General features: G+C 35.1%; 1 protein-coding gene and 1 long non-coding RNA gene across 2 annotated transcripts in view; one reads left to right on the top strand and one right to left on the bottom strand.

The window, feature by feature from the left end:
* Window positions 1–14,548, top strand: part of LOC111504126 (RYamide receptor) — a 300,380-nt gene that overhangs the window by 60,096 nt on the left and 225,736 nt on the right. The gene's annotated exons all lie outside the window — the stretch shown is intronic.
* LOC141481504 (uncharacterized) lies at window positions 7,240–10,004 on the bottom strand. The gene is made up of 3 exons (XR_012465026.1): window positions 9,822–10,004; window positions 9,643–9,730; window positions 7,240–8,000 (listed from the first exon to the last, which is right to left on the bottom strand). It is a non-coding gene; the product is annotated as an uncharacterized lncRNA (long non-coding RNA).

Raw genomic sequence — 14,548 nt, 5'->3', positions numbered from 1 at the left:
GGCCTTCCATGAAGCACACCTATGAAAAAAATCTCAGTAAAGGGTTTTTTTTCAGTTTCAGAAGATAGTTACCTTGCATCATCTTTGGGAATCCTAAAAAAACTCAATTGGGGATTTTCCCTCGAATTGCTTGAACATACTACGCAATATTTGCATTGTTTTTTGGAAACAAACTCAGCCAAAACTGTAGACATCTTGCAATTCACTATTTCGCAGAAAAAACACCCACTGCTAGCAAACGAATAAAAGTATATGCAACAAAACTTAGAACACGTGAAAACTACGAAATAAACAAAAATCACAGTATTTTATAGGTTATGATTGCATTTTGCACTGTTGCCAATGTGACAATTATCGTTATCCGACATAATATTGTAGATTTGCCAAAATGATCATTTTCGAATAAAATACGTGGAATATTTCTAAGAACCAACGTCTCATCCAGTAATATTCCAGCAATCAGAATTTTATGAAATAAGAGACCACCTTTAACATTTTTTCACGAGTTGTAAAATGATGTACCACAGTAGGTGAAACTCGACAACTATGGAAGGTTTGTATGCCTGTCTTAAACTCGTCGTTTGCGCAGACCTAAGACATCGACGCGTGGGTCTGCGCGTAGGAAAATTCAAACCACAAATAAGCCTTTATGAAATTACTGTATACAAAATACTGTGTCTATGGTAGGAGCCGCAGTCAACCCGTACCTCATTTACCCAAGGACAGTTATGTGATGTAGAAGCGTTTGGCTCGTGGGTGTATTTATCTCCGCGACGATATTCAGAAACACGTCGAAGATTCAAAGGTTAGTATATTGCATTGTATAACTTTAAATTTGTAATGAATTCCGTTATATTTTTTATTACATCAATATACTGGTTCATTGAGTCTACATCTAGATGCGAATAGATTCTTTTCTTATAATTTATTTAAAAAAATATTTGGGTATCTATCCCTATCAGAAAGAATAGTTGCCCTGATTTTTCGAGGGATAGGTGCCCTTAGGGGCATCTATCCCTACATACACTGTCATTTATGATTACAGCAGAACTATGCCACGAAATTATAAAAGAAAGGAAGGAGTGCAAACTCGAGTATGTTCGTGGACCACAGTCAGCTTTCGATGAAATGGACAAGAAAACCATGGGGATAAACGAAATATCCCGACAATTTGGGATTCCATCGAGAACATTGCGAAGATGATATGTCGCTAGAAATACAACAAATTTGACCCTGGGTCAAATGGACAAGAAAACCATGGGGATAAAAGAAATATCCCGACAATTTGGGATTCCATCGAGGACATTGCGAAGATGATATGCTGCTAGAAATTCAACAAATTTGACCCTGGATATGTATCAAAGATCATGTAATACATGACACTTCAAACTTTCAATTAACTAATTGTTAAATATTGCTGGAGTTTCATCCCAACACCAAGCCGTTATTTTCAAAACCTCGACACGTGTTTCAATCACCAAGTGATCATCTTCAATGAACTACAGTTTAGTCTTCAGATCACCAAGTGATCATCTTCAAGAGGAAGACTGAACTACAGTTCAGTCTTCCTCTTAAAGATGATCACTTGGTGATCGAAACACAATGATGATTTGGTGTTGGTATAAAACTCCGGTAATATTCATTACCATACCAAAGGTTTCAAACAGTGTATCACAAGTAACTAATTGCTGCCTCTGGTTTCCGATAGATCCATTAACGTGAGCCTATTTTTAGGAAAACATCCTATTTTGTATTTTGACAACGATAAAAGGCTAGTAAACCACATTCTCGAACTTGGTGATGCAGGATTCCCACCAAATAGACAAGCCATACGCATGTTAGCTTATCAATTTGCTGAAAAGCAGGAGCTAAAACACAATTTCGACCACGAAACCGAAACGGCTGGAGGTGCATGATTCAGAAGTTTCATTGAACAAAATCCGGAGCTATCTATCAGACAAGCTGAAGGTTTATCCGTGACTAGAGCTGAAGGTCTTAGTAGAGAAGAAGTCAATGACTCCTATGATTTTTTTATCAAAGTTCTGACCCAAAATGCAAATGGATAAAATAATGTACATATCTTTATTGTGTTATTTCAATATGAAAAAAAAATAATTATGTGATGTACATGTTGAAATTCAATGTGAATGTTTCATAACAACAATTGAGAATTTATATTTTTGTTGAATAAATGCTTGTGAAATTCAATTGAAAAAACATGATCGAGTATGCATGTTGAAACTCAAGAATTTATATATTATTTGAACAAACGCTTTAAAAATTCGATTATGATCATTATTGTGATATTAGAATTATTTCCCAATGATAATAATTGGATGATTTAAAAAAAAAATTTTCATAATCATGACTCATGTTTTTTGGAGACTACCTAACATTTGGTTTGGGTTTTTTTTACCTACACGATATAAATGATATCTATCTTGGCGATTATCCTCCTCACTATTTTCATAGTGGGGCAACTATCCATACAGGTAGACATCTATCCTCAAAAACAATGTGCCACGAAAACGTATGAAATTAATATTTTTCAAATTAGATGGTTATTTCAAATAATGGGACATCTATCCCGGTTTTACCCTATATATTTAGATTGAAGTGACTTCGGTAATTTTTCAAATTCAACCTCAATCGCAACTTATTCACGGACACCGCATACAGACATTCTCAAAGAATTTGCTTCGTTTTCACACACAAAGGCATATTGGCACGAATAAAATGCCCTTTAGGACTTTTAGGGCCTTTAGGACATTTAATTCATGATGATAGTCTCCTTAGTTTTAGTTGTTTCTGTACTCTAATGAAACGAAATGGGGTGGAAAAGAAAGATCGGTGGTGTAATTGACCTGTATAATACTGTATACGAGCTAATTTAAAAAAAAGATCGTTTTTTCACGATCCTCCTAAATTATTATTCATTTTTTGTGATTGATTTGTGCCCTACAAATGGATGAGGTATGTGAACATTTTATTAGTATTATGTATTGTATTATGATATAAATTGATTTGAAATCCCTGAAAGAATCTAAATAATTTAAAAAGAATATCTGAAAAATAACAATTACATTAAGCAAAAAGAAACTGAAATTACAATGAAATAAAATACAAGCAACAACCAAAAAAAAATTATCACGATATGAAAATTGAAAAATTATTAACAAGAAGACGACTGCGGATACTAACAATCGAAACATAGTGAAGTAACTTGGTTTGAAATCTTTTAATTTTTATTTCTTGTTAATATTTTTTTAATTTTCATCTTGTGTTAATAATTCATTTTTTCTTTATTTTTTTTTGGTTGTTGCTTGTACTTTATTTCATTGTAATTTCAGTTCAGTTTTTTGCTTGATATAATTTTTATTTTTCAGCTAATCTTTCTACAGATTCTTCAAGGGATCTCAAATCAATTTATATCATATAAGACAATGGAAGTCCAAACTAATGAAATGTACCAGAAAAGATTGTCAAGCACCTTCAAACAAACGAGGTATGGGAATTTTTGATTTTGGTTTACTTTCAAATACTGCTGTCGAAATTTCTCCATTTCTCAACAACTGTTTGTATTTCGTTAATAGAAATTGGTTTCGAGAACTAAAATCAGCGAAATAATGCCAATTTAAGCTTCAATTAAACGTCGAATATTTATTGAAAAATTTGCACGTCAATTGAACATGAAATCACTGCAAATTCTCAATTTTGAAAATTTTGATTGTATCAAAAAACTCATATAACTTTTTTCAAAAATTTTGTGATCTGAAGATGATAGTGAAGGAACTGGATAATTCATGAATGACAATGGAAAGTCGATACTACTTTTCATTCACGATATGAACGTGTTTGTTGATACTCATTGTATTTTCCAGTTTTGTAATAATTTAGATTTTGATATATCTCTACATATTTTCAATCACATCTATATAAGAAAAACTGAAGACATGGGTGTTTTCATCAGTATAATTTGATAACAAATCCGGAAGAAATAATCATGGTGTGATATAAATGGCGAGCTGTTGGAATAAATATATTATAGGAATGAAATGAGTATTAATATTGCAGACATAAAATCCAAACAGAATATTCCAAAAATTTTGAAATGATTAATAATATAACCCAAGTTCAATGAATGATATCTTTTTCATGTGTTTTGTATTTTCTAATAACATTTGCATTACTTTTTCTGAATGAAAAAATGCAAATCTTAGTTGATAAACGACTTGAAGATAATGATAAATCTGTGAAAATTCTCATGTTACGATACGCCTGAAACTGATGAAATTTCACAATCCCTTCGAATGGGTGATAAATCTGAAAGTTATTGGGCTATAAAAGTTTTCTACGAAATTCTGTCGGCATTATATAGTTGGAAAGTTGATACCACCATTGTTATCTTTTGTGCCACCAAGCCACGTATTAATGTCACCATAAAAACCGATACAACTGAAAGTCCACATAAGTCATCATAAAAAACTCTGAGGAGTCCATAAGTACGAATACATTCACTTCGATTAAATGAATTATTTCCATGGGAAGGAAATTATAGTTTCCATTTATTTGCTTGAAAGTCAAGTATTAAATAAGTTATTTGCTTGAAAGTCAAGTATTAAATAAGAATCATGTTAACGATATTATCTTTTGGAGATTTGATGTTAACTGAGATCAAGGAATTAAAAATCGTGTTCATCAACTTTCGATGGAGCCATGCGTATTTTATATAATAATAATGAAACGTCTTCATTCACCTAGTAAGTAAGAACATACAGAATATACAAAAAATATTGAGGTGAATGGTCGGAATGTCAGCAAAGCTGTTTTTAAACTCAACCTTCAAGAAAAAAATTTGAAATTTGAAAAGAATAAAAGAAAATTACAGTACATACATGAATGATTATTAATTATTATTCAGTCACCAAATCTTCTGTGTAAACGCATGAGCCACGGTCAGCATGAGGAAAGTGAAATACTCAAATAAATGCTCTTTGAGTCTTTTTTTTTTAAGTTTTCCAACATGTAGGATCTTAATTCACTGGGCAGGAGATTGTAGAATTCAGCTGTGTTGTATGAGAAACTGCGAGTAAAAACAGAAGACCTGTTTTCAGGAACCGACCTGTTCCTAGGGAAAAAGCTGTTGATATTTGAGAAAGACTTCAATTTCTTTATTAAATAATGTGGCATTCCGGTCTTCAAGACTTTGTGGGTGATTGTGAGAAGGAGCAGTGTTCTGAGTTTCTCTAGTTGCAGCCAACCTGATTCCTCCATGACCGGTAATATGTGGTCGTATTTCCGAATGCCAAAAGAAAAACCAAGGCAACTGTTTTGGATTCGTTGAAGACGGAGAGAATCAGATTGCAGGGCCATAAATGCTATCGCAATATGACCCTTTCGAAATGATTAGCGCCTCACATAATTTTAGTTTAAGTTGTTTGGTGAGTAAGTCCCGATTATTTGTTTCGGTTACAAAAGGCAGAACGTCACCATTTATATGAATATGAAGACTATTTTTAGAAATATCTCGCAACCTTTTCGGTCCAAAGATCATTAATGCCGACTTTTTGGAGTTCAACTTCAAATGATGAGCTGATGAAATATCAAGGATGGCATGTAGATCACGATTGATGAGGTTTTGAGCGGAATCATTGTCAGGAAACTGAAAAGAGAAGTACAGTTTAGTATCATCTGCGTAATAATGAATGTTGCATTTTCCTACAAACTGATGGAAGTCACAAATATATAAGCTATATACTAAAAGGCCAAGGACGGATCCTTGAAGAACACCTTTGCTTACGGACAGAGTCTCTGAGCTGATACCGACCACCAAAACTCTTTGAGTTCGGTTCAATAAGTAATTTCTAACAAGAGACAGCGCATTCACAGAAAAACCGAAGATTCTGAGTTTATCGTACAGGATGTCAAAGTCAAGAGTGTCGAAGTCTTCACTGTAGTCCAGAAGTATTAAACAAGTTAATTTACTTTCATCGACAGCTTTGAAGATGTCGTCGGTGGTGGAAAGCAAAGCTGTGGTTGTGCTGTGTTGAGGTCTGAAACCGGATTGCACGGGTGTGATGATTTGGTGATCATTTATGAAGCTGCAAATTTGATCACCTCAACAACTTTTGAAAGACAAGGTAGGATGGTGATAGTAATCTCAATGGGTTCCAAGTTGCTTCAGAATATTTTTTTTCAAGAATAAAATCGAAGTATGTTTTTTTCTCACGACAAATTGCTCCAGTTGTGTGATTCCTGAGATCTTTATAACTATTCCAAGCAGTAGGAGAATGAGTTCGCTTACATTTTTTGTTGAAAGCATGGCCTCTAAAAGCAATAATTTCCTTGATGGTGTGAGTCAGCCAAGGGGCTGATGGCTTACTGAATTTTTTGGTAAGGATGGGGGTGTGTCTGTTGAATAGATGGATAATATTTTCGTTCAGAAGCATAGCCATTCCGTAAATATCATCAAGCTAATAGAAGTCACCCCAATTAATAATCTGGATATCATTACGAAATAGTTCGTGACTGAGGCTGCGAAAATCAGGATAGGAAATAATTTTGACTTTCAAAGGTATATGGATGGTGGTTATCTTGCAAGAAACAGCCAAATGATCGGATATTCCACCTAAGTCAGAGACTTTAATATACAAGACACTTCATCTTTGTACGAAACAAGGATGATATCTATCAGTGTTTGGTAATTAGAAGTTATGTGAGTAGGCACCTCAATAATTTGATGAAGACTGGCCACACCATCTTCAAGTTCGCTAAAGCATTGATTTACATCACCGAAAGGAGGACGATAAACTACTCCAAAAATATAAGTCTAACAACGAAAAGAAGTAGAGATCCATAGCTGCTCGAGATGCGAGCTAATATGAGAGTAGATTGAATTGAAAGGGTTATATTTTTAGGAGTGATGGAGTAGTAGAAAGCCAAAAACTTTCTTTCCCAGAGAGTAGATTGTTTTGAAACTGATTTTATTACCGATAAAAGAGGCGACTCCTCCACCTCGACCATCTCTATCGGCACGTACTAACTGATAGGAGTTGATTTTAAGTGCGTCCGAGCTTGAAGATGGATTTAGCCACGTCTCATTAACACCAAAAATATCAATGTTTTCTTTAAAAATATAATCCTTCAGTTGATCGGACCCAGTGAACAGGGATCTCACATTCAAGTGGGCAAAACTGAAAGTTTTGCCATTGAACTTTGAAAAAGTTCTTTGTGGTTGATAATAATGCAATGAAATCAATCTGATTCACAAGTGGGAAAATAAGATACAATAAATGAATCGATACAAGTGAAAAGGCGAAAAAGCACTATCAACCGCTAATTTATCTTGTTTAGTGGAATTAGTTCGGGTGGGATGGACTCTATGTCTGAGATTTCGTTTGGGGGATTTCTCCTCGGGGGAAGAACGATCTTTTCTCATATTTGCTCCTTCGTCTTTATCCTCTGAATACTTTTCGCTACGCAAAACCCATGTTTCGTTTCCAAGTCTGTTAAAAATAGGTGTTTTTATTGATGACCAGTATATTATTCCGTATAGTCACTTTTATTCCGTTTTCTTTGGCGGTATTGAGATATTTCCTCAGAGACCTATGGACAAGCTGGTCTTCAGAGCTTAAGTCATTAGCTACAAAAATGTTTTTGTTCTTCAGTTTATGGGTATTTCGAAGTATCTCCATTTTTTCCAATAGGACAGCAATTCCTATTATCTTTATTTGTAAATATGAATACGTTGTTCAAGTCATGCAGTTCAATTTGTATTTCTAGCAGGCTACTAAGTAGGGCAAGTGCTTCTAGTTTATCCTCGAGTTGGATGCCAAACACCACTAGGTTATTTCGACGAATTCTGCGATTCAGTGATTGTATCTTTTTTTTTCTGATATTTTCTGGTTAACGCATGCTACCTCTTTTTTCACTTCAGCTACTGTATCCTGGAATTGTCAAATTTTCTTTCGAGACCTTTCGAGAGAAACATGTTGAAAAATCTGGAAAAAATGCAATTTAAATGGGAACGTCTACATCAAGCTTATGAGAGTTGAAACGAAAAAGCCATTGTATGGCGAAACACGTGTTACGATTTTGTAAAACTGTTTAGTGGAAATCTCACAATAAATTGCTTTTTGAATACTATAAGCTTGATTTTGATTCGATCCAAATTACAGCGTCGACAACAAGCTTGATTTTCCCTAGATTTTTTTTGAATTGACCTGAATTTGCCTGACTAGCTTGAAAAAAAACCCAATTGATACTTAGAATTAACTAGTATGGAAAATGACTACGTAATTTACATTTATTTTGTACCTTAAAATTTGAACTATTTTCTGCTGGGGAATCAAAATTTCTAATTAAATTACATCGTTGTGCTCATCATGTGAAGCCATGCCAGAAAGGACCCTTTCAAAATTTTATCCTCCAGAGAAAGAATTGGTTTGAGTTCAGAACCTAGGCAATATTACTATCTGTTTTATTACTCCCTTCAAACATATACTGTTACAGGCTTTTTCCTGGCTCATAATAGTGCTCTACCGAAAGCCAGTATTTGAGGTAGGGTAGAGCACTGGTTATCTCAGTGGAGACGAGTGGTTCGTATTTACTAAGTAGTTCAATTAATGCAACATTTTCTTTGGAGAGAGAAAAAACGTCTATTTTACGTTACTTCACAAGATCACTTTCTGATATACTAATACCTAGCCGTGTTCGTACTAGGGGTTGAAATTAGTCTAATTTATTTATAAAGGTAATCAAGTTAGCCCAAAAATAACTACAAATAACTTGGCTGGTGACGAAATGAGGTTTCAGAAGAAAAAGGCAATAATCAAAGAAATAATGATAGTACTCATCCGATTCGTTACCTTTTCTCTCTTTTTGGCTGCAACCTGGGAAGTTGAAACTACACTCCCCCAACTTCCAAGAAGTAGCGGAACTGTCAGGCTTTCGACTTTCAGGAATTCCTTTATTTCGATATCCAACGACATAGAGGATAGAGGGAACACTATGACTCTATAATACTTCATCAACTATTTTATCCATACCTTTGATGAAGAGTAGCCTTAGAGTCTGATTTCAGCTTTGTATCCCCTTTGAAAGAGGTAATAACAACTAAGCTCACAACACTAGTTGTTAAAAATGGAACACGGCAATTCAATCCCCAATCGTGGGTAATAGTAATGAAAAATAATGCAGAACTCGTATTTTCACACTTACGAATTTTGAAATGTTGGAAAGGGTATAGGCTCCCGTTCACGAATCAAAATACTTGATATCATTGTCGAACTTCTTTGTTCCACTCATGAGAATAATTTGGCAGCTTGATGCGGAGCGATATTTAAAGTTGCCGAAACATCGAGAAACGTACCTAGTTGTAAACTTTGCAGAACAATGACCTTGATATAATTTATCGAGTATGCGAAACAAATTGACAACCACTCTAAGAGAAATTATACTTCAACAATACACTGGGGGCACTCACCGACTCCAAGTATAATATCCCCGCAAATATAAGTAGATATCCTTGCCTGTACCTCACTCCTCACTTCATGTTAATCACTATGACCGAATACAAGAAAAAAAAATACTTGACATCAGTTTATCTACCTAACCGTGGAATGAATGAATTAAACAAATTACCAATTGATATAGAACGTCAATAGCTGTCATAATTTTGGCTATGGTTTACGAAGTGCTGCTGCAGACTGCTCAGAGGAATCCTAGATCTCTGAAAATAAAAAACAGAGACATTAATTAACTGGTATGTTACAATTCACAAGTGGAAATTGAAAAAAAGGTTTTTTTTGTGTTCAGATTACCTTGCAAACAGTGGAAAAATGAAATGTTACAAGAGACTGTTTCCATTCTGGATAGATTACCATCTCCATCCTCTGAAACTTCTTCAATTTCAGTATGAAGTATAAATAACCCCAAGAGTCTATTGGATTGTCATCTAACGTGATCGATATTTTCACGCAATTCAAATCGAAATGTCAAATCGAAATTGTCTGTCGGCACATTTTATTAAAATGTTTAATCAAGTAAGTAAACTCAATCACATATGGCTGACTTGTCGAACGTGTTCATCGTGTTTCAAGCATGAAGTGATATAATGAGAGTATTGGAAATAGTTGAAGGTTTTTCAAATTCATCCTGGACATTTTTAGGGTCGTTCAGTCTAGTTTTGTGCATTTTCATACATTTTGGTAGTCTATGTCATCCAGAATATAATAGCGAATTGATAAACGTCTGCCGGAAAACAACTACTATCCCGGCTAATGTCACGCTGGATATTCTATAATATCCGATAGACATTTATGCAAGATATCTCAGAGAGGTTAGTCTCGTAGATGTATCTCGTTTATCAATCGACTAAAAAATGAATCAAGATTCTATCAGACCATGCTTTCGTGCTCTGTAATACGAGGAAAGGTCTCGAGAAGGAACTAGATATCATCAAAAATTATTTTCAACGGAATGGCGACTCCAAAGCGATGTTGGAACAGACTTTGGCTGAAGAGAAGCCGTCACAACCAGTGCTTGCACTTCCCTACATCAGAGGATTATCGGGAAGGGTAAAAAAAATGGGTCCAAGTGCAACATCAGAACCTGCTTCATATCTGGGAACATTATCCGTAACAGCCTCACGAAAACCAGGCCACCAAACGCGAACTGCGATTCCAAGAATTGCATTTACCGGATACCCTGTGAGTGCGAAAAATCCTATATCGGTGAAAGTGAAAGTCCGCATTGCCGAGCTCAACAAACCAGCAATCAGAAATAGCAGAGTATGTTTGTACCCATCAACATAACATCGAGTGGTCCCAAGCTGATATCATACACAGGGAGGAACACTGGTTCAGGAGCAAGCCGCATACATGTTGTCCAACAATGTATTCAACCAAGTACTTCAGGTACTTTAGGTGAATTTCTCTGTATTTGGGTTACACCAGGTAATATTCTTTGTGTTGGATCTTCTCTAGGTTTACTGTTTCTAGGGGTGTGTATCGTTTTGTGTAATATATCGAATGGTAGGTCTTGTTGTGTTTTGATTTGCGTTTGTTTCTCGATAAGTGAATTATGGCTGTTAAATTTATGGATGTTAAAGTTTTCCCAGATGTCCATACGGTTTCCTTTATTGACTTGTTTTATGAGTTGTAGGTTCTCTGTTGGAGGAAAATTATGTTTGTTTCGTATAACGTGTGTTGCGAGGTTTGATTTATATATTATTGGGTTTATGTATGCCTTTTTGTGCTCGTTGTACCTTTGCATCATTTTTTTCTTGGTTTAGCCGATATAGAGTTTGTTGCAGTCCAAGCATTGTATACTGTACACCCCGTTTAGGTTTTTGTCGTCTTAGTTTTCATAGCTGTTTATTTTTTGTGTTATTTTCGTGTTTGGCTTGTATGTGATGTTGATGTTCATAGGTTTGAATATGTTTGTTAGCCAAACACCAAACCAAAAAAATAACAAACATCTTCAACATTGCAGTCCTCAAGTTTTTTTCCACATAATTTCGAAGAATTCATAACCCATCCTTTACTTCCTCCGCAATGCACAATGTTAATTCGCGATCCATTGTTTGCAGGTATGTTAGGCGTACACATTCTTGAACTAGCAGTCCACCCTTTCGTAACTGTATCGTGAGTGACACACCAAGTTTCGTCCAAATAGAAAATTTGCTGTTTTCCTTGTCTATATTTAGTTATTTGTTCTAAGTATTTGTTACGCAATTCCACTATTCTTCTGCTTTCCATAACTGTTTGATGTTTGTTTATTATTCCAAATCGAAATCCTAGTTTCTTTGTACAATTCTGAAGAGTTTTGTCACAGCAGCTCACGTTATAGCCGGAAATATTCAATTTCTTCCTTATGATTTCAGTTGTAGGAAACTCATTGCTTTGGTAATAGTTGTATATTGTTTTTTCAATGATTTCATTGGATGGACATCTAAAGGTGTTGGTAATCCTGTATCACATCGCGCCTTGCGTTCATAACGTTTGTTTTTGACTATTTTACGTACAGTTGAGAAAGGATTTCTGGTCAAATCTGATGTTGCTTGTGATAGTTTGTTTTCCTCGAAACCAAACTTGAGATATAGATTCTTATATACATTAAAACATACTCTCTGCGTTTCAATATTCAAATGTATCCGAGTCTGCATCACTGGTATCTCTTTTTCGCATTGTTCACCATTACTATTGGAATCACTACACTGGGAAAAGTCTGCGCTTTCATCACACTCGTTATAACTATTAGTAACTATTAGGTCGATCGGTAGCCAGACAGTTCGACGTGGGTGCTTTGTTCACTCATTGACTGCGGTGTTGGTCGGTGGTTCAAGCCCTCTTCCGAACGATCGATTTTCACTTGCTATAGTCCAACCACTGTTATGAATAAAACGTTAAAAGGTAAGACCTCGTTAATCCTTAGATCGCACAAGTTTCGACTTTTGAGGGTTGTCGTTCGTAGGGGTGCGATAGGTGATTAACGGAAAAAATATTTTGAACAGATTTGAACAGATTTGAACTTGTCCAAGGACGCCACATTTTGTAGAGATAACAAAAGTAATTAAGTAATAATAACTGCACCAATATCGAATTTCAATACTCAAATCGCGATCAGTTCCTGAACTGAACGTTGATGGCACGACGGCGATAACCCTTCCCGCATTCCCCGATTTCTTTTCGTCACCGTAACATGACTTCAAATTCAATTTTATGACTCATCAGCCAATCATAAAACTCGGTTAGTAAAAATTATCGAATACGAACCGCCAATTCTACAGTCCACGTGGACTAGTTTGCAGCTGGTTCATTTCTATGTAATGGATTTTTTGGCCTTCGAGAGTGCCGCCAATTTTAACTGTGCCCGATATAATATGGTATTACTTTCGGAAGTGAGTTCGAAATGAGGTTATTAAAAATATAACATCAAAGACACGTGTGGGAAGTGTCCAAGTATCACCTAACTCCAAACCAAATTTCGATATCATAGTACTTCTTAACTAAAAGATATCGGCATTTTCAGAAGTCATGATTTTCGAAGAAAAAAATTGAAATTAATTTTTATTTCGAAAACGGTAACAGATAGGTATAGGAAAATATCAAGAAAAGTTGTCGGGCAATTGTTGGAGATTCCAAAAATAATATTATATATAGAGTGTTCCATTTGAAAAATCAAAGTTGCTACTGCTTTCTAATAGAAGCGGCAACACCGCATTGTCGAAAATATTTTAGTTGGCTAGAGAATGTCCGAATATGCCCTCCATTGAATTTTCAAAGTGATCCGTTGTCTGGTTCACCAGAAACGTCTAATGTGCCATCCACCGTGAATCAGCCTGTATATATATATACACATATATATGTCAAAGATAAAATTATTCAAAAACATAAGTCCACCAATGAAATTTGATACGGTGTTGCCAGTGACATCGTACAGAAAAATAGAGAAATTATCGTGATAGACAAAGGAAAGTGAGGGTTTATAATTAATGTACTATCAAAAATTATCAAATTTATTATCTTTATTAAAACTGAGGAGATAGGTACGTAACCTGCAAATCATTGGGATAAATTGAAACGTATTATGTTTATGCTTTAGGTTCATAGCTTTACTATTACACCTTGAATATTATGTATAGTTACATGAGTTCTGACTTACATTGTCTAATATAATATGAATTGATTTGATAACCCTGAAAAAAATCAAAAAGATTAACCGAAAATAACAATTTTATTAAAACAAAAAACTGAAATTACAAAGAAATAACATGCAACAATAACAAAACAAATAAAAATTGAGATAATAATAAAAGTTGAAAAAATTAAAAATATTATTAACAAGAAATGAAAAAATGAAAAGATAAAAATTTAAAGATTCCAAACCAAGTTATGTCACAAAGTTTCGATTGTTAGTATCCACAATCGTCTTCGGGTGATAAATGGACATATTTCTTCGAGATCTGACTATTCATAGGTCATTCGAGTGCTTTCACCTATCCCCTCTTCCCTCTTTCCGCTTCATTGGTTTTGGCGGGAGATGACCGTTTGGCGGGAGTTGGTCGTTTTTCGCTTGATTAGAGGTTTCCATATGTAACGTATCTCTACACTAGTTTGACTAAATGCATTGTTGGACAACATATACGCGGCTTCTTTGAATTTTCTCCTAAACCAGTGTTCCTCTCTGTGGATGATTTCAGCTTGAGCTCACTTGATGTTGTGTTGATGAGTCTAAACATGCTCTGCTATTCCGGATTTGCTGGTTTCTCCTCGCTGTGTGTGATTCTTGTGCTCAGCAATGCGAACTTTCAATGGCCTGTTAGTTTTACCGATGTATGATTCTCCGCACTCGCAGGGTATTCGGTAAATGCAATTCTTGGAATCGCAGTTTGCGTTTCTCAGGGTTATCAAATCAATTCATATTATATTAGGCAATGGAAGTCCGAAGTGATGAAATACACCACGAAACATTGTCAGCCACCTTCAAACAAATTATGTATAGTTGTTAATCATGTAAAAAGGCCGTCCTGGCCTGTTTGGTTGAA

The sequence above is a fragment of the Leptinotarsa decemlineata genome, unplaced genomic scaffold (genome assembly GCF_025532065.1).
Source record: "Leptinotarsa decemlineata unplaced genomic scaffold, Ldec_3_MD MMD2_tig00000199_RagTag_RagTag, whole genome shotgun sequence".
Taxonomy (NCBI): domain Eukaryota; kingdom Metazoa; phylum Arthropoda; class Insecta; order Coleoptera; family Chrysomelidae; genus Leptinotarsa; species Leptinotarsa decemlineata.
Note: the sequence above shows the minus strand (reverse complement) of the source record. Positions and strands in the feature narration are given on the sequence as shown.